This window comes from Tenrec ecaudatus, chromosome 17 (assembly GCF_050624435.1).
Source record: "Tenrec ecaudatus isolate mTenEca1 chromosome 17, mTenEca1.hap1, whole genome shotgun sequence".
NCBI lineage: Eukaryota > Metazoa > Chordata > Mammalia > Afrosoricida > Tenrecidae > Tenrec > Tenrec ecaudatus.
This window is the reverse complement of record NC_134546.1, coordinates 42,199,266-42,223,862: the sequence shown is the minus strand read 5'-3', so window position 1 is coordinate 42,223,862 and position 24,597 is coordinate 42,199,266. Positions and strand designations below refer to the sequence as shown.

General features: G+C 40.3%; 1 pseudogene; it reads left to right on the top strand.

Annotated features, from left to right (window-relative positions):
* Positions 1-69: 69 nt before the first annotated feature.
* LOC142430646 (elongin-C pseudogene) lies at positions 70-492 on the top strand (annotated as a pseudogene).
* The last annotated feature ends 24,105 nt before the right edge of the window (positions 493-24,597 follow it).

Below are 24,597 nucleotides of genomic sequence, written 5' to 3'. Positions count from 1 at the left end.
CACAAGAATGGACAACTACGGGAGACCGGGAGGAAGCCAGAGGACGCTGGGTACTTCTGCCAGAGAAAGCCGGCTACCAGCTCAGTGGGTTCCGCCTCACCAGTAGGCTACTAAAGTTCCTGTGGAAGTGAATTAGAATTTCATAAGCGCATAATGGATGGAGAGGAGAAAACTTACGGTGGCTGTGAAGGCCCAGATGCCATGTATGTCAAACTGATATCTTCTGATGGCCATGAATTTATTGTAAAAAGAGAACATGCACTAACATCAGGAACAATAAAAGCCATGTTGAGTGGCCCAGGTCAGTTTGCTGAGAATGAAACCAATGAGGTCAATTTTAGAGAGAGCCCATCACATGTGTTATCAAAAGTATGCATGTATTTTACCTACAAGGTTCGCTACACTAACAGCTCCACTGAGATTCCCAAATTCCCAATTGCACCTGAAATTGCACTGGAACTGCTGATGGCCACCAACTTCTTACATTGTTAAATAAAATAAATTATCATAAAAATTTTTTAAAAAAGAATGGAGAACTACACACCAATATCTCTAGTGAACATTGATGCAAAAATCCTTACCCAAATACTGTCCAATACAATACAAAAGTATATAAAACAAATAATTCATCATGAAGAAGTAGGATTCTTACCAGGGATGCAGGGATGGTTCAACATACAGAAGACCAATAGTATTATTTGCCACATTCACATGAAAAGTTGTAAGAACCACATGATAATATAGATAGATGTAGAAAAAGCATTTGACAATATGCAACAATTCCTGTTTAAGATAATAAAAAATATAGGAATGGAAGGAAAATTCCTCAAAATAATATACGCTATATATGACAAACCAACAGCCAACGTGATCGTCATAGTCATTGGAGAAAAGATTAAAAGAATCTCACTGAAAAAGGGGACCAGACAAGAATGCCCCTTGTTCCCACTCTTCTTAACATCTTACTGGAAGTCCTAGCTAACAACGTAAGGCAAAGAAAAGACATTAAAGCTATTCACCTGGAGAAGGAAGAAATTAAACTATCATTATTCACAGTTTATATTATTTTATGTATGAAAATCTCCAAAGCTCCATAAGGAGAGTACTAGAAGCAATAGAGGAATATAGCAGAGTGGCAGGATACAAGATCAACAGGCAGAAGCCTATCCGACTGTTATACACATCAGACAAGATCACAGATGAGGAGATCAAAAAGGTAGTATCCTTCACAATAGCCAAGCACAAATAGAAATATCCAGGGATATACCTGACTAAAAAAGAACCCAAAAGATTTGTATGAGGCAAACTATAGAACACTATTACAAGAAACCAAGAGTGACCTCAGCAAATAGAAGAATGTCCCATGTTCAAGGATCAGAATATTCAAATAGTAAAAATATCAGTTCTGCCCAAGGCACTATATAAGTTCAATGATATCTTGATACTAATACTAACATATTTCTTCAAATAATTGGAAAAACTGATTACCAACTTCATATGGAAAGGAAAAAGGCCCAGAATTAGCAGAGAACTCCTCAATGGGGACAGAATGGGGGGCTTGCTTTACCTGACTTGAGCATTTATTACACAGCCACAGTGGTCACAACAACATGGTTTTGGTATAATGACAGATACTCAGGCCAATGGAAAAGAACAGAAATAAAATCATCAACACACAGACAACTGATTTTTGATAATAGCCCAACAAATATAAAATGGGAAGTAGATTTCTTCTTCAACAAGTGGTGTTGGAAAAAATGAATATCTACCTGCAGAAAAATGAAACAATACCCTTACCTCACTCCATGCACAAAAATAAACTCAGGTGAATCAAAGACCTTGAGGTAAAGCCCCAAATAATTAGTGCCATCGGTGAGGGAATTGGGGCCAACTTGAGAACTCTTGCGCAGGGACTACATAGACTAGCTGCCATAGGGAAGGACACAAACACAGAGGAGGCACAACTTGATTAGTGGTAGATACTGAAGATAAAACGCCTGTGTACATAGAAAGAATTCACTGAGAGTAATAATAGAGCCCATGGACTGGGAAAACCTCTATAACCATGACACATTAGACAAAGGTCTTATTACTAAACTCTACGGTACTCTGTTAGCTTACAGAAAAATAAAAAAGTTAATTGTCCACTGAGGTGGTGGGCAAAGAGCCTGAATAGAAGTTTCATAGGGGCAGAAATCCGAATGGCCAATAAACATGAGAAAATGTTCCTGACCATTAGCCATAAGTGAAATGCAAATTAAAACAACTATGGGATGCCACCTAACACCCTCAAAGATAGCCCAATTCAAAAAATCAGAAAGTAACAAGTCTTGGAGGGACTGTGGTGAGATAGGAACTCTCTCCCACTGCTTGTGGACCTGAAAATATGTATAGCCACTATGGAAATCAATTTGGCGATATCTAAAACAGATGGAAATTGAGTTACCATATGACTCAGCTATCCCCCTTGGGCATATACTGAGAAAAGGCAAGAAACAAACCACGGCCAGACATCTGTGCTCCAATGTTCATCACAACACCGTTCACAATTGCAAGGAGTTGGAAACAACCGAAATTTCCATCAATGGACGAATGGATTTAAAAACTTTTGTACATACATACAATGGAGCAGAACACATCCCTAAAAAGCAGAGATGAACATATGAAGCACATTGCCACATGGGAAGAACTGGAGGAAAATATGCTATGTGAAGTCACTCAAGCACAAAAGAACAAGTATAACATGAGTCCACTGAGGTAAGCTTAAAAATGCAAAAGGGGCATAAGGGAAAAGCTATTGTGCACATACATTCCCAGGGTTAGGTCCAGGTACTATGGCAGGGACCAGATCCAATCCAGTGATACACATGGCAGTCAACTAAGAAGGAGGGGAAAAGAAAGAAAAGAGGGAAAAAAGACATGGTTAGTGGGAGAATAGGGCACAAACACACCCAAGGATGTTGTTTATATCTACATAGGAGAGGGACCACACTTCAACCAGGTGCACCAAGATGTGACTGCAACATACCAGCAATAAGCATGGAATCAATAGACTGCAGTCCCAATCCCAATTATGTGTCCACCCCTCGCCTACTCCCAGAATTCACTTCAGAAGACAGCACTGAACCTGCAGCTCAGGGAGAGGGGTGTGTGTGATCAGAGAACAAAGGAGCAAATGAAGAGGGAAGGAGAGAGAGAGGAACACATCCTGGCTCACCAAGCCCTGAGGACAATATTCCTGCTCAGAGCATCGAATGCACAAAGAGGATCATAGGTCCACAAGACAGAATGTCCCTCACTGACCCATAGTGCTACGAGGGACAACACTGGAGGTACAGTGCAGGAATTGTGCCTGATCTGACCCCAACACACTGCTGCAAAACACTAAGGGCATGCAACAGGACAGCATGGGGATCAAAGCAATGAAGTCTGGGGAGAATGTCAAAAATAGACCTTGAAACTAGGGCATGACACCCTATCAGATTTGACCAGACAACACTCCTAAAGTTCAAAAACAGACCTGGAACTATTTATAGGATTTTCATTCTTTGTTGATTTTTTGATGTTGTTATTGTTTTGTTTTGCTCTGTCTTGTTTTTGTGTTTATTATTGTCTCTGCATGGCAATCTAGATAAGATAGACGGGATAAACAATCCAGGGGAGAAAACTTCAGGAGTGATGGTTCTGGGGTGACAAGGGAAAAGGTGAGGTGGGGTTAAGAAAGTGGGTGTTAACAAACCCAGGAAAAAGGGAACAACAAGTACTCTAAAATTGATGACAAGGAGTGTGTAGGATGCCTGGTAGGGCTTGATACAGGGCAATGTAACTGAAAGGAAATACTGAAACTCAAGTGAAGGCTGAACATGATAGTGGGGCAAGAAGAAATTAAAAGGAAGAAGAGGTAATCACCAGGAAGCAAAGGACTTTTATAGAGGTCTAAATACTGGCATGTACATATATAAGTATATTTATATATATGGATATGGAAATAGATCTACGTATATATATTTATATGTTAAGTATTAAGGTAGCAGACAGACAATGGGCTTATACTCACATACTACTTCAATGCAAGAATAGTTTGTTCTAATAACCTGGCATTCCATGATGCTCACCGTCCTGACATAATTGCTGAAGATAAAATGAGTGCAAAAGCAAATATGGTGAAGAAAGCAGATGGTGCCTGGCTATCAAAAGATAGAGCAGCATCTGGGGTCTTAAAGGCTTGAAGATAAACAAGTGGTCATATAGCTGAGAAGCAACAAAGTCCACATGTAAGAAGCACACCAGCCTGTGGGATCATGAGGTGTCAATGGGACCTGGTATAAAGCATTAAAGACCTAGTACAAACAAAACAAAACAAAACACAGCAATTTGAATGAGGGAGAGTGCAGAGTTGAGACCCAAAGCCCATCTGTAGACAACTGGACATCCCCTTACAGAAGGGTCATAAGGAAGAGATGAGCAAGTCAGGGTGCAGTACAGCACCAATGAAACATACAACTCTTCTCTAGTTCTTTAATGCCCCCCTCACTCACTTTCATGATCCCAGTTCTACAATACAAATCCGGCTAGACCAGGGCATGTATATGGGTACAGATAAGAGCTGGAAACACAGGGAATCCAGGACAGATAAACCCCTCAGGCCCAATAATGAGAGTAGCAATAATAGGAGAGTAAGGGAAAGATGGGGGAGAGAAAGGGAGAATCAATTACAGTGATCTACATATAAACCCCTCCCATGGGGACGGACAACAGAAAAGTGGGTGAAGGGAGACATCGGTCATTGCAAGACATGAAAAAGTAATAATAATTTATAAAGTATCAGGGGTGCTTGAGGGAGGGTGGGAGAGGGAAGGAAAAATGAGGCTCTGATACCTAGGGCTCAAGTGGAGAGAAAGTGTTTTGAAAATAATGACAGCAACATAGGTACAAATGTGCTTGACACAATGGATAGATATGTGGATTGTGATAAGAGCTGTATGAGCCCCCAATAAAATGATTAAGTATATATATATACACATATATATATACATATACATACATACATACATATCTATATATATATTTACAGCCTCAGAAATCATGCAGGGTTGCTCTGTTTTGGAATTGCCTTGATGACAGTGAATAGTTGGGAGAAATCATATTGACTAGGTAATGTATTTGCCTCTATATAGTTATATACACATATATGATTATCAGTTCTATTACCAAGTGTACAAGATGTTCTCTCCAAAGCTCAAAGAGGCCTATAGACACTCTTCCTCCTTCACAATGGATGTATAAACCAAAAGCAACACCACCACCAAAACCAAAAATCATTGCCATCGAGCTGACTTATAGCAACTCTACAGAGTAGAAGTATTCCCCAGGGTTTCTGCAACCATATATGTTAAAAGATTAGAAAGCCTTATCTTTCTTCCATGGAGTAGCTGGTTGGTTCAAACTACTGACTATGAAATTAGCAACCCTAGGCATAAGCAATGGGTTTATAAGATGTAATAATTTGACTTAGATTTGAGTGAGATATCCCTGAAACACTCCTGAATATTAGAAACGATGGCAGGTCCCTGAGTCTTCATAGGGTTTATATCTCTGACTGTTTGAAGAGTTGTTTTTCCAGGGCTCCCTTCTTGATGTTCTGTGCTAATTAGAATATATTATCAATGTATTTAGTCAATGTAATGGTCTTCTGTATGTCCCATTAAGTGTCATTGAGTCAATTCTGACCTACAGCGACCCAGGGGATAGGGTAGAACTGAAGCTGTATATATTTACAGGAGCATAAAACCTCTTCTTTCTTCCATAGAAGGGCTAGTGGATCTGAACCGTTTTCCTTACAATTAGTAGTCCAATGTGTAACCCACACCTCCAATAGGGCTCCTTTCTATTTCTGTATGGCCCTGATCCCTTCACAATATAATAGAGAAAAAGAGAGTTATCTCTCAGTAAAAACTATTTATTGTCTGTGGTGGTTACATAATCTGGAGTCTGGGATTTGAGAGGACTAATAGTGAAGGGGTAGAGTCTAGTCTGTCGATAGGATCATGGCCAATGAGACCTCTGTGAGGGCATAACTTTCTCCCAATTGGAATTTCCTCATTGGAGATGGAAAACCTCTCTCTCTGCTCACTCCCTGGGGAACATAAAGCTAACAAGATACATGGAACTACCCTGATGCAACCAGACCTCTAAAGCTGGAGAAGCCACATAGAGACCCCTGCCAGCGCTGAGATGCTTACAATTCCACTGGATCCAAAGACTCTACCCACTGACCTCTGATCATCCTGTATTCAATGGCATTGCATGTTTGTCGTGAGTTTGAAGAGTTTATATGGGCTAACTAATATCATATTTATGGACTTGGACTGGACTGGGTTGGGATGTTCACTAAATGTACAAAAGCAAATGTGGTGAAGAAAGCTGATGATGCCTGGCTATCAAAAGAGATAGTGTCTGGGGTCTTAAAAGCTTGAAGGTGAACAAGCGGCCATCTAGTTCAGAAGCAAAAAAGCCCACATGGAAGAAGCACACCGGCCAGTGCGATCACGAGGTGCCAAGGGACCAGGTATAAGGCATCATACAAAAAAAAAAAAGAGATATAAGTGTGTGTATGTATGCGTATATGTGTGTATATGTATATATGTATATGTATATATATACCATATTAAATGAAGGGGGAAGTGCAGAGTGGAGACCCAAGGCCCAAGTGTCGGCCAATGGAGATCCCCTCATAGAGGGGTTTAGGAGAGGAGATGGGTTAATTAGGGTGCGAGGTAGTACCGATGAAGAACACAGTTTTCCCCCAGATCCTGGATGCTTCCTTCCCCCAAATACCATGATCCGAATTCTACCTTGTAGGGCTGGATAGGGCAGAGGCTGTACACTGGTACATATGAGGGCTGGAGGTACAGGGAATCCAGGGTGAATGATACCTTCAGGACCAAGGGTGTGAGGGGCGATGCTGGGAGAGTGGAGGGTGAGTGGGTTGGAAAGGGGGAACTGATTACAAGGATCCACATGTGACCTCTTCCCTGGGAGAGGGACAGCAGAGAAGGGGGGGGAGACTCCGGATAGGGCAAGATATGACAAAATAATGATGTATAAATTACCAAGGGCACATGAGGGAGGGGGTAGCGGGGAGGGAGGGGGAAAAAAAGAGGACCTGATGCAAGGGGCTTAAGTGGAGAGCAAATGCTTTGAGAATGATTGGGGCAGGGAATGTATGGATGTGCTTTATACAATTGATGTATGTATATGTATGGATTGTGATAAGAGTTGTATGAGTCCCTAATAAAATGTAAAAAAAGAAAAGAGGAGAAAAAATGATTAGGGCAAAGACTGTACAGATGTGCTTTATACAATTGATGTATGTATTAGTATGAACTGTGATAAGAATTGTATGAGCCCCAATAAATTGTTAAAAAATAAATAAAATAAAATAAAAGTAAATAATTTTATTGAGGCTCATAAAACTCTTATTACAATCCACACATACATCAATTGTATAAAGCACATCTGTACATTCTTTGCCCTAACAAGCTTCTCCCTTCCCCCCACTGTCATGACCCAAATTCTACCTTACAAATCCAGCTAGACCAGAGGATGTACACAGTACAGATAAGAGATGGAAACACAGGGAATCCAAGACCTATCAACCTATCAGGAACAATAATGAGAGTAACTATATCAGGTGGGTAAGGAGAAGGTGAGGGGGGAAAGGGGGAACCGATCACAATGATCTATATATAACCCCTCCCTGGGGTTGAGACAACATAAGTAAGGGTGAAGGGAAACATCAATCAGTATAATACATGAATAGATAATAATACTTTATAAATTATCAGGCGCTCATGAAGGAGGGAGGGTGGCAGAAGGAGGAGAAAAATGAGGGGCTGATACCAAGGGCTTAAGTAGAAAGAAAATGTTTTGAAAATTATGATGGAAACAAATGTGCATGACAAATGTGGAGTCAATGTGCGGCTATTAAGAGTGAAGGGGTGGAGTTTAGCCTGTCAATAAGGTAGCAGCACGATGACCTCATTTGGAGGCACTACAAGGATAAATAGTTCCCTGGAGGCCAGGCACACTCTCTGCTACACATTCCTATTGATAAGCCAAATGGAGCTATGCTGATGTAGCCAGAGTCCTGGAGCTGGAGGAGCCACCCGGAGACCCCCGCCAGCACTGAGAGGCTTCCACCACCACTAGATCCACTAGACTTTTCCACCTAAAGGCCTGTGATCATCCTGCATTCAGCATCATTGCATGTGTTGTGTGAATCTGAAGAGGAATTTATAGACTGATATTGGACATATGGGCTAATATCGAACTTTATCGTACTGGGCCAGGATGTTTTCATAATATACAATTACTCTTTGACATAAAGCTCTTTCTTGTACACCTATGAGTATCTATGAAATTCTCTAGTCAAGCCTAACTAATGCAGAATTGTAATGCATGCAGAAGGCTACAATCCTTGATCATCAGCAAGTGCTTCAAGTCCTCCTCACTCTCAGCAAGTAAAGGTTGTGTCATCTGCATATAGCACATTTTTAAGAAAACTTCCTCCAATCCTGATGCCACTTAAAATAAAAAGTAACTCAGCTTCTCTGGTTATTTATTCAGCATTTAGATTAATAAGCATGGTGAGAAGATAAATCCTTAATGTACACCTTTCCCAACTTAAAAAAAATTAATTATTTTATTGGAGAGCTCTTACAAATCTTTTAACAATCCATCACTCAATAATATTAAGCACACTTGTACATATGTTGCCATCAACATTTCCAAAACTATTTCTTTCTACTTGAGTCCTTGGCATCAGTTCCCTCCTGCCCCCTCCCATGCCCCCAACTGCCACCCTCGTGAATCCTTGATCAAGTATATATTATTATGGTTATTTCATGTCTTACACTTTCTATTGTCTCTCTTCACCAACCTTTCTGTTATTCATCCCCCTGGGGTAGGAAGTAGGGCCTATATATCTAAGCTTGTGATGGTTTTCCCCTTTCTCCCCCTTCCCCCACCATCCCACTTCCCTCATACTATCGCTACAGTTCTTGAGGGTTTTGTCTGTCCTGAATTCCATGTGTCAAGAGCTGAGCCAGATTTGTAAGGTAGAACTGAGTCATGGTCGTGGGGGAGAGGAGGCATTCAAAAACTAGAGGAATGATGTGTTTTGTTGTTGCTATACTGCTCCCTGGTTGAATCATGCCTTCTTTGTTACCTCTCTGTGAGGGGACGTCCACTCATCTATAGACAGGCTTGGGGTCTTCACTGAAATCCCCCTTTCACAATGACATCATTTTTTGTTTTGAATCTTTTGATACATGATGCTGCTCCCGTTGACACCTCATGATTACACAGGTTGGTGTGCTTTTTTATGTGGGCTTATTTACTTCCCTGAGAGATGGCTGCTTGTTTAACTTCACACATTTAAAGCCTGAGACACTATATCTTCTGATAGCCTAGCATCATTTGCTTTCTTCATCACATTTGCTTATGTACCCATTTTGTCTTCAGCAATCTTGTTGGGAAGGTGAATATAAAAGAATGCCAGGTTATTAGAACAAAGTGTTCTTGTGTTAAGAGAAATCTTGAGTAGAGGTCGAAAGTCCCCTGCTATCTTAATATTTAACATATAAATATACATACATTGACCTCTATCTCTTTCATTAGAAATTAATGTATTTACATATATTCTTACCTATAGCTATACCTCTATTAATAGCTTTTGCCTCCCATTTCCTCTATTTCCTTTCTCCTTCCTCTTATATCAGTATCATGCAGTCTACCCTTGTTCATTTCACACCACTGCCTCTTGATCTATGTATAGGTTTCCCTTTAGCATAATGAAGTCTTAGAATTCTCATTCTTCTCAAGGCTATCTACAGTTTGTTAAGATAAACACAGTGTAATGCCTTTGCATAGTCAATGGAACACAAATCACTATCTTTCTTGTTTTTCTTCTTTCACCTATGATCCATCTGACATCAACAATTATTTTCCTGTTCCTTGTCTTCTTCTGAATCTGACCTAAACCTCTGGTCGCTCCCTGTCCATGTACTGTTCCAAACCGTGTGGTATGATCTTCAGCAAATGGTTCCTAGTGGGAATTGCTATCATTATATATCCTCCCAACTGGGGTGAATAGAATGGCCTTAAGCCTCTTTAATATTGGGACCATCAGAATTTTCTTTTGACCCACATAGCCTCCTGAAGTGCTTTATTCGAACCATTGTATCAAGTTCATCAATGTGCACTATTTTATGCCTTTTCTTAGTAATTATCTAAAAATCTCTTTCCCAATTGACTCTTCCCATTCTCATATGAACTATTCTCATTTTTCTTACATTTTTACAACTCTTAAGGGAAGCTCTTATGGCTTCTTGGATTGATGTTTTGTTTACATAAACCTCATTTGCATGATAACCACCCATTCTCTGGTGGGAGTTATTAAAAAGACTATAGTTTGAAGAGCCATATCAAGAAATTCATAGCACCACAGGGATATGCCACTTTTGAAGAACATAAAGAAGAGCTTCAAATCAGGGGTAAAACAATCTCTGAATGCATTTATTTCTCCCTATAATTCCTTTGGCAATATGGTTTTCTATTCATTTGCCATTTCAGTCATGTGTTTGGAGCTGGCTACATTTAGAGTTAAAATACTAGTTTTAAAGAAAAAAATGACAGTGCTTATAACCAAAGGTGTGACCTTTTTGTAAAAAATAAAATAAAACTGAGGTTTGTTTTGCCTTTGGGAAGCCATAAGAGATATTTCAAAGGGGAAAGACATTGTTGCTTAGCTCAAGTTCAACATTAGAGCACACTAATAGGTTTCCAGTTGTGATATATTTTAAGTTCTCAGAAAGTTAATTGTGTCTTGGTCTCTGACTGTGGAGAGGAAACGATGCCTTTTGTTTTTCTTATAAAAAAGGTGTAAGAAGGACTCCATTTTGGCTTGCTTTGAATAACATACCAAAAACATTTGTAGTGAAAATTGGAAACAAATGAGTGGCACTGAACTCAAATAATTGATCATGTCTTCATGTTTACACACAGCATACATTTTATATTACTTTGGTTCTTCTTGAAAGGACATACTTAATTAGTTCACCAATAACCTTCACTTATTATTTATACAAAAGCATTATAGCTTAGTAATGGCAAAGTATTATACTGGAAATACTATGAATGTTTGATCAAACTTTATTACTTAATGCCTCTAGCTTGTTCCTATAGAACAGTGGTTCTCAATCTTCCTATTGCTACAACCCTTTTAAGACAGTTCCTAATGTTAAGGTGACCCCCCCAACCATAAACTTATTTTTGTTGCTACTTCATAACTGTAATTTTTTCTACTGTTATGAATAAGGCAACTTCTGTGAGAAGGTCGTTTGACACACACCCCCCAAAGGGGTCACGACCCACAGGTTGAGAACCATTGCTATAGAAGTTATGTCAGGAGCTGTCTGAGTTTCAGTTCCCACTAGGATAAAATTGAGGTTATATATAAGAATCAAAATTATTTGTAAGAACTAGAAGTACGTTTGTGAATAACGCAGCTCAATGCCCAAGCCCTGTGAGCATTCAATAAACAGCAGTTGCTGTTTTTATTGTTGTCAATTCACACATTTGAGTTACTTCTTCTCCCTCATTTTCCTGAAATTTCTATTTGATTTTAAAACAAGAAAATGTAAGTAGATAGTGATTACCTAACTCCATTTGCTTCATTATGCATATTTAAATAATGTGAAGTACTTCAGTAAAAACACTATTTCCTTTGGCAAAGTTCACATTTTGCTGAAATGACAAATAGCTATTGCATGCATGACATCAGTGAAGCTTTTAAACAAAGTACTCTCTTGTAATCACAAAGAGAAAACCATCTCTAAGACTTTTTTTGTAATTATTTGTAATGGAAACAGTGTAATAGGAGCTCTTATGGTGCCTTCCATAAGTGCTAATTAAATTATATGGTGAATACATGTGCGATTGATTTAAATGCCTTAAATTCTTTTCAGCACTATTATGAATAAATGCACATATGCTTGCAGATTCTAATGTGGCACTTGATTCCATTATCAGGAGTGGTTTGCTTTCCATATTGCAGCGTAAAGACAAGCAAGGGAAACATGTGGCTGCCAACTCACCAAATGCAAGGAGAAATCAGTTATTCTAGGAAGTGCCATAACAAGGGTCACTAGCTGCTGGGAATATGAATTTTATTTTCTCATTTGTCCCTATGACTTCTGAAAATAGCATTGCTCCTTAGACATGGGAAGGAAGGAAGAAAAATTGGGTTTGGGCAATATCTCAGAAGATTGATGTATGCAGAGTCACCTATACAAATGGTCCCCAAATTCAGGTATGAGCCTCTCTAGTGTAGGACATGCAATAAGGAGAAGATGAAGGATATTAGAATGTTTTCTGTAGTTCCATTAAAGAAAAAATCCGTCACTGTGTTTTTCCAACTTTGGAAGGAAGGATGACAAATGAGATGTTCTTCATGAAATGAAAATAAGAGTAGTTGGTTCATGTTTATTTTACATTAGTGCCTTTAGTTCATCAAAAGAAATGCTGGCCCCTTCTCATCACTTCCTCAGAATGGTTGAGATATCAAGGCCCCAGAAATCCAACAAAAGTGGGAAACTCTGATCTATTTGCTACTTGGTTCTGACTACTTCTCTCTCCAATGACTCCTTTCTTCTGAAACTTGAGAGTAACTCTAAAACAGAATAGCATCCTGTTAATTTACTATGTGGATGCTATTGAGAGAGAACATGGGCACAAAGGTGGAAATTTAGACAAACAATGCTCAGTGTCCATGACAACATCTTGGGACTATATTTCCCATGGCTATGTCTAGTCTCATGGAAGTTCCAATGCCAATGGAAGTCCCATAGAATCTTGTGGATGCAGGAACTCTTAAAAATGCTGGGGCTGGAGGCACAGGGAATCCCGGGTGGATGATACCTTCAGGACCAAGGGTGTGAGGGGCGATGCTGGGAGAGTGGAGGGTGAGTGGGTTGGAAAGGGGGAACTGATTACAGGGATCCACATGTGACCTCCTCCCTGGGAGACGGACGGCAGAGAAGGGGGGGAAGGGAGACTCCAGATAGAGCAAGATATGACAAAATAATGATGTATAAACTACAAAGGGCACATGAGGGAGGGGGGAGCGGGGAGGGAGGGGAAAAAAAAGAGGACCTGATGCAAAGGGCTTACTTGGAGAGCAAATGCTTTGAGAATGATTGGGGTGGGGAATGTATGGATGTGCTTTATACAATTGATGTATGTATATGTATGGATTGTGATAAGAGTTGTACGAGTCCCTAATAAAATGTAAAAAAAGAAAAGGGAAAAAAAAGAAAGAAAGAAAAGAAAATGATTAGGGCAAAGAATGTACAGATGTGCTTTGTACAATTGATGTATGTATATGTATGGACTGTGATAAGAGCTGTATGAGCCCCTAATAAAACATTTTAAAAAAATGCTGGGGTCTTAAAGACTTGAGGATAAATAAGTAGCCATCTAGCTGAGAAGCAACAAAGCCCCCATGGAAGAGGCACACCTGTCTGTGTGATCATGAGGTGTTGATGGGATCAGGTTGTCAGGCATCAAAGAACAAAAATATCACATTATTGTGAATGATGGGGAGTACAGAGTGGAGACCCAAAGCCCATATTATAGGCAACTTGACATCCTTACAGAAAATCGCAGGGAGGAGACAAGCCAGTCAGGGTGCAGTGTAGCAATGATGAAGCATACAACTTTCCTCTAGTTCTTTCATGCTTCCTCCACATAACTATCATGATACCAGTTCTACCTTACAAATCTGACTACACCAGAAGATGTACACTGGTACAGATAGGAACTGGAAACACAGGGTATCCAGGACAGATGAACCCCTCAGGGTCAGTGAGAGTGGTGATACAGGAAGGGTGGAGTGAAGGGGGGTAGGAAGGGGGAACCAATCACAAGGATCTACATATAACCTCCTCCCTGGGGGACAGACAACAGAAAAGTGGGTGAGGGGAGACATTGGACAGTATAAGGCATGCCAAAATAATAATTTATAAATTATCACGGATGAGGGACGGATGGAGGGTGGGTGAGGAGGGGGGGATGAGAAACTGATACCAAGAACTCAAGTAGAAAGCCAATGTTTTGAGAAGGATGATGGCAAAAATGTACAAAAGTGCTTGACAAAATGGATGTATGTGTGGATTGTAATGAGAAAGACCAAGGCTAGCCATGTTGGGTGGTATGGTTTTCTTCCTCCTGGGAGTCTAAATATTTGGTGATGCCCTGTGTATTCCAAAGTAAAGCTTTTCTGAGTAAGTCAAGAACCCGAATTCTAGTAACATATCCGGTGAGCCAGGCCCAAAGATATAGGGGATGCTGGATCCCCAAAGCACCCTTCTTCCTAATGACGGGATTGAATTGCAGTATTTCCTAGACAAGAAAAATGAACCAGCTACCAGAAGTCCTATCAATTCTGCATGCTTTCAGTCTCTGAAGTAAGAATCAGGCCTGATCCCAGAGGTGAGAGAATTGCCACTCTAGAATTGTGCTTTCTCTTACTTTGGACTTCAAGTCTTCTTTCCAATGGGTAGATTTGAAGTCTTCTCTGAATTTACCTCTGGAAGGTCTGCTTAGGATGGAACTATTTTCATTGTGTCTGTGAGATTGCTGTTTCCTTGAGCTGGTTCTAAAATTTAAAACTCTTCCTATTATTTTAAACTGCTTTGAGAATACTGTGATTCTGAAGGGGAGACCATTGGATCTGAGTGTTTTAAAATGGATTTAGGAGACTGTATCCTTGAGTGCAGAGAAAAGTAAGTGGGGAATGTAGTCTGCTCAATTTCTTTAAAAAGTGAGCTTGTCTCTTTACCCAAGATGATGACTACCAGGATGCTCATGTACTTCCTGTAAAGTGTAATTAAGTGCCCATTTTGAATATTCTTTCCAACTTTAGAAAGGTTTTCTGGATTCTACTTTACTCTTAACAAAAAAGCTATTTTTAATAAGGCCGTCCTTCTAAAGAATGCACTGAGAGAAATTTTAGATTGGATCGGAACACAAGTATCGATTAACAGGCTTTATTGGGAAACACAATCTTCAGGGTTTTTCCAGACTAAAAGGGAGAGCAAAGAACCAGAGTGAAGAGAGATTGGAGAAATAAAAACATCAGAATAGCTGCAGGCAAGCGCAAGCAAGAGTGAGGTAAATGCAAGAGAGAGAAACAAAGAAACCAAGCACTAATATAGCCTCAGTCTGGGTTAATAATTAGGCTTTGGAAGGCACCGCATAGCTTCCTGATTGGCAAATTTGAATGCAGGCTGTGGAGGGGGTGGGGGGTGATGTAAACTCTGACACACAAGAAATCTTTGTTGCCCATGGGAATATGTGGGGGTAGAGAGAATCACGGGAAGAAGGTGGAAATGGTGGGGAGCTGTTTCATGCTCAGCTGGACCCATTATGTACTTTTAATTTTTATTGGTATAATAAAACCTTCTATAACATAATGTTGATAAAGTATTTCTGGATGATAATTAGATAAATAGCATACGGATTTGTTTTCTTTCCTAAAGAACTCAACATTGATTTTATACTGTGCATACTTAGGCATCAATTTTCATGTAATAAGGAACAAATAGAGTTGTATATATGCAACAATTTTAGGATCAATCTGTAAGTTATTTGCTTATGTTAAATTAAATTAACAAATGTTTGTTAGAATTGGAAGTTTACATACCTTTTAAAACATAAGATGTCTGTATGTTCAAGACTGCTATATAGTATGTCGATGTTTTTATGCTTAAAGGATTGTCATGAGATGTTTAGAACAATGAAGTGTTTTAAAACTTCTGTGATTTCATTTGGGTTTTAGGAATTCCTCTCGGTTCCATTGCCCTTGATCCAGTCCTGCCACACCTCTTAACACCCTCCTTGTCACTGATTTTGGATCATTTATTGTTCCCTTGTGCCTGGGTTTATTAACACCCACTTCCTTTCCCCCTTTTCCCCATCTCCCATGTCCCAGAGAACTGTCATCCTGTTGTTATCACTTCCAAGTAGACATGCTGTATACCATCACAAGACTGAGTACAATGAATCAACAATAGAAAATAAAACAATAGCAACAACACACACACAAAAAAAATCTCTATCAGTAGTTCAGGATCTATTTGTTGTTCTTCACAAGTGCTTTCCAGTCGAGTCTGATGGGGAGCCATGCCCTGGTCCCATATCTATACCTTGGGGATTTCATTGCTCTGCTCCCTGCACTGCTCTGCTGCATGCCCCGAGGTTGGCTTAGGGTAGTGAGCTCAGGGAGGGCACAATTCCCACGCTGTGTCTCTAGTGCTGTCCCCAATGGTGCTATGGGTCAATGAGGAACTCTGTGTCCCATGGTGGGGCCAGCCCTGTGGTCACCTCTGTGCTTTGCTGTTCTGAGCAGGAACATTATCCTTAGGGCTTGGTGAACAGCTTGTGCTTCACGCTCCCCCTCCCCCCGACCCCGTTGGCTCCTGTGTGCTCTGATCAGACAAGTCCCTCTTTTTGAACTGTAGCTTCAGTGCTGTACTCTGAAGTGAATTCTTCTGGGGGGGGGGGGGTGCTGTCCACTTAGTTGGTAATGGGACCGGCCCCTCAGACCTTTCTATCAGTTCCCTGCTTCATGTCAGTGTGTTGTGTTCTTGTCTGGGAGCACTGGGTTGAAGTCTGGTCCCTCTTTCCCTGTGGAAAGTGTTGTCCTCTGAAGTGAATTCTATTGGTTCCCTCCCTCCCCCTGTATGGGTTAGTGCCCTGTTCCCCCAGCTACTAATGTCTCCCCCCGCCACCTCCTTTTTAGGGAGAGGGGAGGAAATGAGGAGCTGATACCAAGGGCTCAAGTAGAAAGCAAATGTTTCTGAGAAACAGGATGGCATCAAATGTACAAATGTGCTTGACACCATGGATGGATGCATGGATTGTGAGAAGAGTTGTGAGCCCCCAATAAAATGATTTTTTAAAAACTTCTGTGACATTAGGTTTATTTAGGTGGCTTTATTCTTAACATGGAAAATGGTTGGCTTATCTGTTAATTTCCTAGGTCAAGGTCTACTTCCTAGCATTTGCATCTCAAAAGCCTCAGAGAACCAGAGATTAGCTATGATATGAGGAATCCTCTTGACATTTGAATCAGGCTTTCACCAAAGTTGGCAAACTTGTTTATTGAAGATCACAAACTGTAAATATTACATAGCTCATGATTTATAATTTTGAACCTTTATACCTTTCACAAGATGTTCTGTAACGATTGTGTTAGTCTGGGTATTTTAGAGCAACAAGCCCACAGAAACTTATATGTATAAGAGGGAGCTTTAGATAAAGAAAGGGTAAGTGCACATCAAGAAAGCATCCCAACCCAGTGCTGCCCAAGCCCACAAATCCAACATTAACCCATATGTCCAACACCAATCAACAAAGTCCTCCTCCATCTCACAAAACACACATTATGCCACTTACTGCAGGAGGAAAGCCGAGTCAGTGAATGTGTAAGCATCTCAGTGCTGGCAGACGTCTCCACATGGCTGCTCTAGTACCCAGGGCTGTATTGGTGTAGGTCCATGTGGCTTCTCCTCAGGGATGTCTTGCAGGAAGTGTGCCTTGCCAGCTAGAGCAGGGAACTGACTAAGGCAGCTTCATCCTGGTCCGGCCATCACAAAGCAAGAAACCCCAAAACTAGAAAGGCAAGGTTCACCAAGCCATGTATATCTCCGCCCTTCAACTAACCCACATGTGTTTATCAGCCAGGTTGGCACAATAAACTTTAACTAACTCCACGGTAATATTCTCTACTAAAATAGCAATGGAAACATTGTCTTTTAAAGGGGTTAAAGTAAACCTAAAGCCCTACATCATGACTAGTTTATAACAATGATCAATTCAAGTAAGTGTTACTTATATTAAGTACATCTGGTTCTAAGTAAAGGTGAGAAAAGATCATAAGTAGATCACTCCAATGATTTCTTTTATGCAACTGAGAAACAGGAAAGGAAACCAGTAAATTGTGTTTGAAGTTATTTCTGAAATTTTAAGCTTTGGATTTTAAGATATTTCCTTTTGGTATGATGCTGTTAGGTAGCAGGATCGGGATAGAAGGGGCAAAGCTTTTATCTCCAGAATGTTGGAGAACGCTTTCCAGTGATGGGTTCTTGTCTCTTTAGAATGTTGACAGGGGCCCTGTAGCTTAGTCAGGAATGCACTGGCTCCTGATGGGCAGACATTTGGGACCAGCAGCTGCACCATGGGAGAAGGGGGAGGTGTTCTGCCCTTATGAAAATTTGCAGGTCTGCCTTGCTCTATAGTGTTGCCATGAATCAAAATAGACTTGGTAACAGAAGTCAGAAAGCGTTATGAAAGAGATGTAGGATTGTATCTCAGATCCCATTATCCATCAGTTTTAGGACAGAAGAGGCCAAGGTGGGATTTTACTTTTTGAGTCTTATGAGAATTTCCCAACTCTCAAATGATCATCTTATTGGGTTGGCACTTTTATGTCTCAAAATCCATGCAAGAGGTACAGGGAATCTTTTAACCCTTCCAACTCCTTTCGCTGATTCCCTTGCCTTTGGGGAATTCAGTAGCAAGCCAGAGCTAAAGCTTTTAACTTCTGTGAGATGGGAGAAAAATGTGGTCCAGTGGGAGGAGCATATTGGAGACGTTTCTCAGGAGTGGGGACTGCAGAGGCAGTGAATTATTTATTATGACTCTCTATACCAAGTCTCCAACTCCCACCAAATGACCTTTTCCTGCATGGGTTGGTAAGAAGGTGAGGGGAGAGAACATTAATTAAGTCATCATGTGGATAATGAGGTCTCATCTGAAAGAGGTGAGGTTAAGAGGAATTACCTGGCAAGGACTGTTTAACTCTGAACACACAGATTTGGAGGAAAGACGCTCTCTTCCCAACAGTTTTACATGATGGAGAGATGATGCTCAAGGGCTCTGCCTTGATTTACTGGGATCCTTCTGAGTCCTTTTGGGATATATCCTTGATAACTGGGACATGTTCAATCCGCAATTCTGAGAGAAAACCAATATTTTTTGTAAAACGTTTGGCACTGGGGAAATCTGGCTTGAAAACAGTAATCTGCATTATAATAGCAAACTAGCTCCCATTAACCAAGTCTCTCAAGGGAACCTTATGGCATTTGAGAAGTTTCAACAGGCTATAATAAAACCTACTGACTTGGATCATAAAAATCCCACAGGAAAAATAGCACGAAGAGAGAAGTTTATAACTGCACCTCAACTTATAGATTGGCTCACAGGCAGAAATAAGTGTTGGAGATAGGTCCCGCAACCCTATTCTTCTCTTGAAGAAGTTTAGGGAAAGCAGGGTGGGTGGGAATTGGTCCATAAGAAAGAAATGTAATAGAACTTTGCCTGTGTATCATTAAAAATGCAGGGGAAGGGAAGGGAGACAGCAGTTGATGTAAGATATGAAAATAATGTATAAGCTATCAAGGGACCATGAGGTGGGAGGGGGAGGAGGGAGGATAAAAAGAGGAGCTGATACCAAGGGCTCAAATAGAATGTAAATATTTAGAAAATAATGACAACATATGTACAAATATGTTTGATACAAATGATATCTACATTGCTATGAGAGCTTAAGGGCCCCCAATAAAATGATCTTTAGAATAACAATAAAATAAATAAACTACCTGTGTTAGTCTGGGTTGACTTGAGAAACAAATCCAAATGGACTCATGTGTATAAGAAAGAGCTTTATATACAAAAGTGATTGTACATTAAGAAAACATCCCAGTCCAGTCCAGATCAAATCCATAAATCTGATATTAGCCCATATGTCCAATACCAATCTATAAATTCCTCCTTAGACTCACAAAACACATGCAATGACACCAAATATAGGATGATCACAGGCCAGTGGGTGGAATGTCTTGTGGATCCAGCAGTGGTGTAAGCATCTCAGCGCTGGCAGGGGTCTCCACGTGTTTCCTCCAGCTCCAGAGCTCTGGTTACATCAGCTTAGTTCCATGTGTCTTGTCAACAGGAAGACCAAGCAGAGAAACTGCCTCCAGGGTGGAATACAGGAGTTCCCAAAATCCTCTTGAAAAGGCCATGCTCACACAGAGGCCTTTTTGACTATGACCTGATTGACAGGCTAGACTTTCCCCTTGGCAAGTTGACAGATTCTGTAACTGCCACACAGCACTTTGTAGGCAAGGGGAGCTGAAATACTTCTTTAAATAACTCAAGCTAAAATACCTACTTCAGGTAGAAACAAAGACATCATAAAATCATCAAAAGTCTTTAGACTGGCAAATTAGGTCTAGCTCACATTTGCCACCGGTTACAATCCTAGCTTATCATCTTCTGCCCTAGTTTTGTAGGTTATGCTTGCCTTATGGATAAGTGCAAAAGTCTAAAATGCTGCAAAATTACCAGGCATAAAATCTTAGATACATTTTCCTCACCTAAAAAAAGACCAAGCTCCTGACTTGGTGGCCAAACCAACTAGACAACAAAGCCTGGAATTTATGCACCCTCCTGATCAGCCTCCCTTCTGATGGGTGACTTACTTGCAAGTAAAATTTAATTATCTCCACATGGGCTACTTGTTATATCTTTTAATCTAAAGTTATGTTAACTACCTCTCTAATTAACTTTGGCGTTTAGGGAGATAAATGGTTGGATTAAGATTGCTTCTGTTGAACTGTCAAAATCTATGGCAAGTGTTGGTAATCTATTGCAGTATTAAATTCACCACAAGAACGCCTGTTTTAAACTATCATTTAATTCTGCCTCCCACTTTCAACTTTTAAGGCTTTTATCTTGTGTAATTAAAGTTAAATTATAGACACCCCTTTAGTAATCTCACTACCTCCAGTACTTACTTGTATATTCACTTGGAGTCTAGTTAAATAATTACTAATGTGACATCCAGATATTAAAACAGTGTTTTCACTTGCCTTTCGGGGAAATTAGATGTTTTGTAGCAATGTGCCAAGAGTTTCCTTGAGATTTAGTTGGGTGATACAGAGAACATTATGACAAACTAGTTGGAACTGCAGCATTGCATGTTGTAAAATGAGAGTAAGAAAGAGACTTCTTTAACCCAATGCTCGTATTGAAGTTGATGCTTTTTAAGAACTTTAATACCTAGTTATGTTAGAGTTAAATATGAAACAGTTTTTAAGAAATTTACTAATCACCATGGCTAGATAGTCCACAAAGCTACTGAGGGAGGGGAGCACAGCAGCGATGTTTAAGCTTTGGGTGCAAATCCCTCTGAACAACAGAAAATTTGGACTTTATTTCTATTAATCCAGCAAGAGAAAGCCAGCTCTCTTTGTAGTACATATATAATACAAGGAAGGTAGAACAAGGCTGTGGTAGGTACATAATCTGTTGTCAATTTGATACGTACCGAGAGAATTAGTCGCAGCTTGATGACCTCATTTGGAGTCGCTAAGGAGATACATAGCTCCCTGGAGGTGGGACACAGGCTCTCTTTGGGAGACATTGCAGCTGACAAGACACATGGAACACCACTAGTACCCTGAACTGGAGGAGCTATGTGGAGACCCCTGCCAGTGCTGAGATGCTTACCATGCCACTGGATCCACAAGACTTCCCACCCATGGGCTGATGATCTTCCTTCATTTGGCATCATTGCATGTGTTTCGTGAGTCTGAAAAGGACTTTATAGATTGGTATCGGACATATGGGCTAATATCGAACTTATGAAATTGATGTGGACTGGGCTGGGCTGTTTCCTTAATGTACAATTACTCTTGTTTATTAATCTTTTCTTATACACATATGAGACTCCATGAATTTGTTTTTCTAGTCTACCTGGACTAACACAAAGAGAGACACAGAATTAAACAATGGGTCACATAGCTACACATTACAACAGCTCTGCAGGCGCCAGGCCTATTTGAGTCGCTACCATCAAGAAGCGGCACATGCAGTAGGTCAACTTCACAGGGTTGGTAATAATGTTAATCCAAATTCTACTCATAGAATTATCTTTCACTGCTGCTTCACAGGTTATAGAGGGAAAAGACCAGCTTGGACCTAGGTAATGAGCACAGACTTGAGGCACACTGTGGAGTCCTCTGGTGATGACAAACGAGATGAGATGCAGGGAAATATAGGCACCGCGAGTTTAAAGGGCCTGCTCTGGCCGCCATCGGAAGCCCAGCTGATGCCCAGGCTCAGTATCAGTGTGCTATTTTCAACCTCTAATCAAGAGGAAGAAATGTGTCAGTGCCAGCAGCCCAAAGGTGCTTGTTCTGCAAAAAGCTGCAGCCCGGACACTGCCCTGTCTCCATCCTGTGCCTTGAGCCGGTCCAGAAGCCATCTTCAGTCCTCTGTCTATGCACATATTCCCAACCACTAAACTGCACAGGCGGCCAACACATGCTAGAAATATAGCCAGACACACACACGCACACACGTGAATGAGAAAGTGTGGCCTAAAAGTGTCCTCAGAACTAAAATGTGCATGGAAAAAAGATTTATCTTTGTCCTTTTCATTTCAACATATTAGACCAACTAACTGCTTCTGACTGCTTTTATGTATTTATTTCCCCCCTGACTGTTTTTATAATAAACTCACCTTAGAATCTCTGTGAGTAAAGTAGGAGGGGGAGAACATTTTGTGCTATGTGCAGTTCCTCGTGTATTCTTGGGCGAACTTAACATTGATGGGGTTTCAATTCATTCCTTATCCTCTTGTTTTTGTCTCCTGATTAAGACTTTCTTTGAAGACAATCTTTGTATGTGACAGTTGATGGAATTTTCTGGAAGAACAGGCTCATTTGATCCTGAGGAAACCTGAACTGCAGACCCTGAACAGGCACCACCTGTGAATAACTCACAATCTCAAGCCTAGCATCGCCACCTAACAAAGCTTACTCCCCTTAATGTAGCATGGATTAGGAAAGATTTCTACTCATATATGCAGAGTGACGATTCACTATGCCCCATATAAACTGGAAGCAGTTAAAAAGGATAGACTTCTGCCACTGATTCCACAAAAAATTATGTGCATGAAACATCTCAGGGGGAAAATGAGACATGGTCTGGGGGTGAAGGTATAGATCTGGAAAAAGCATGTGCAGAGCCCATGACAACATTTTGGGGCCACATTTCCCAGAACACCTAGCTAGTCCCAGGCCCATGGTAGTCCCCCAGAATCTTGTGCACACTGGCACTCTTAAAAATGTTAAAAGTTCAAAAATTAATTGTGGTCATGCTTGTACAACTCTTCTTGATATGACTGAACTATTGAATTGTATGATATATGGATGAAGTACCAATAAAACTGTTTTAAAACATGCTTAATAAATATTTGTGAGACAAGATATACAGAGCCCAGTCATGCTCCCTTATGAGATTTTTGCTAAGGCATCTGCATCCTGGTCTGACCATCAGAAGCAAGAGACCCAAGAACTAGAAAGGCAAGGCTCACTGAGCCATTTATCTTTCTGCCCTTCAATTAACCCCACATGTTTATCGGCCAGGTTGGCACAATAAACCTTATCTCAGACATTCTAAATAAAATGCTCTTATGATCCACTAAGTCTTCCAAAAGGAAGTCTTTCTCTTTATAAAACAAGAGCCCACATTCCTTAACAATACAAAGGCCATATAGAACTAAGACACCACCACGAGTTAGGTGAACTTACTTAGCCATTCCACTAGGAATCAGAAGTTATATTAGCTTAAGGCTTTTGGAAGTGGGCTCCATGTCTTAATAAGGATAAAACCATTGACAGGTCTAACTGGATAATTAAAATTTATATCAAATTTTGTCATAAAATGTCATTTAATATTTCTCTCTCACTTAATATACAAAACTATCCTATAAGAAATGTCTTTCATGCCTCTTTTCAAAGTAATTAAATATTTAAAAAACAAATCATCTAGCTAGTCAATGATGCATCAAGTCTTGAATTCAAATTGCCCAGATTCTAACACATTTCCCACAGAATAACTATCTCAGTCTTCCTCCACAATTTCTAACTATCTCAGGATGTGAATGGAAAAAGGAAAGTTCGCTTCCTTTTTCCTTTCTAGGATGATGTGATTTAGATACTTTGGAGAAGATAAAGTTATCTGGTTCCTGCTTGAATTGTGCCTACTCTCTGAATACCCACTATGTGTCCTAATCCTCAGCCTTGGCTTACCAGCTCTTTGAGAATATTGCTGCTTTGTTCCTGATGTCCGTTTCTCTGAGAAGACATGGCTTCTTATCTGCAATATATTACTGTTGTTTTATAACTTCATATCACTCAAACCAAACTCACTTCTTTAATTCAATTCTGACTTATACTGACCTTTTAAAACAGACTAAAACCGCCCCTATCGGTTTCCTACACTGTAACTCTCTACAGAAGTAAAAAGCCTCATCTTTCTCGCAAGGAACAGCTAGTGGTTTCAAACTGCTGACCTGTGTAACCTGCTATGCCACCAGGGCTCCTGTTGTATCGCTAGAGGGCACTAGAGTTGATTTGCAGTGTGCGTTGGCTGTTAAAATTTACATCACAAGCCTTTTCCTGT